Consider the following 1,037-nt stretch of genomic DNA (forward strand, 5'->3'; position numbering starts at 1 on the left):
CTCTTTTTCTTTTCTCCCCACTCTACCTCTCTCTCTCTCTCTCTCTCTCTCTCTCTCTCTCTCTCTCTCTCTCTCTCTCTCTCTCTCTCTCTCACACACACACACACACTCACACAGACTGGCGCACACACACGGGGCCCCCGAGGAGAGCGGTGGAGCCATTGGCTGACTACCATCATGTGCTAGTCTAGACACTTTGGCGGCTGTGAGCTGCACTGATTGTTGCGCAAACAAGGTTTCAAGTTTCTTAACTCTTAAAGGCGAAACAGTCACCTCTCGGTTTTTGAAGCAAAAACTTTCTGAAACTTATTTGCATGCATGCAGGATCTGTGCTGTAAGGGGGCTCTCAGTCAGTCACTCCCATGCACATCTCAGTATTTTTACTGTTTATCCATCAGTTCTCAGCCGCACGGCTTTCAATGCAATTCTGTTTATTTCATTATCTAAATATATTTCTGGAGGATATGATTCTTTGTCAGATATAATGTGCTCCAGGGGGAGTTTCAATACTTAAGATGAAAAAGCTTAATTCATAAAATATTGAACGCAGCCTGACATTAAACACATTTATGACTTCTAATGATTTGCTGCACAAGTTGTTGGTGCCAAGTCCATCAGTTAACCTTTCCCAGTGGGATGCGTTGAAAAGCTTTTCTATTTTTATTTTGAATTAATAAATTATATATTATAATAACAAATGTTATAAATAAAATTAAAAACACATTGAAACATGTATGAAAATACAAGCCATTTTTAAGTATCAATTTTGAAATAATTCCATTTTGATACTTAACTTATGATGATTAATGCAATGTTAGGAGTTTAGAAGTTGCAAACCAGATATGGTAAATACATAAAAACAAAAAAACAAGTAAAATAGTAAAGGAAATCATAATAGGGGTCCATTGGAGTATATAGGTTTGTTTCCTCCCACCCCTTTTCATGCAATTAGTTTAACTGTTTCGACAAACTTTAAATGTAATGAATTCAATGTGTCATGTATTGTATGTTTAAACAGAACTGTGTCTAAGATTAGA

This window comes from Oryzias latipes, chromosome 6, assembly GCF_002234675.1.
Source record: "Oryzias latipes chromosome 6, ASM223467v1".
NCBI classification, from domain to species: Eukaryota; Metazoa; Chordata; class Actinopteri; order Beloniformes; family Adrianichthyidae; genus Oryzias; species Oryzias latipes.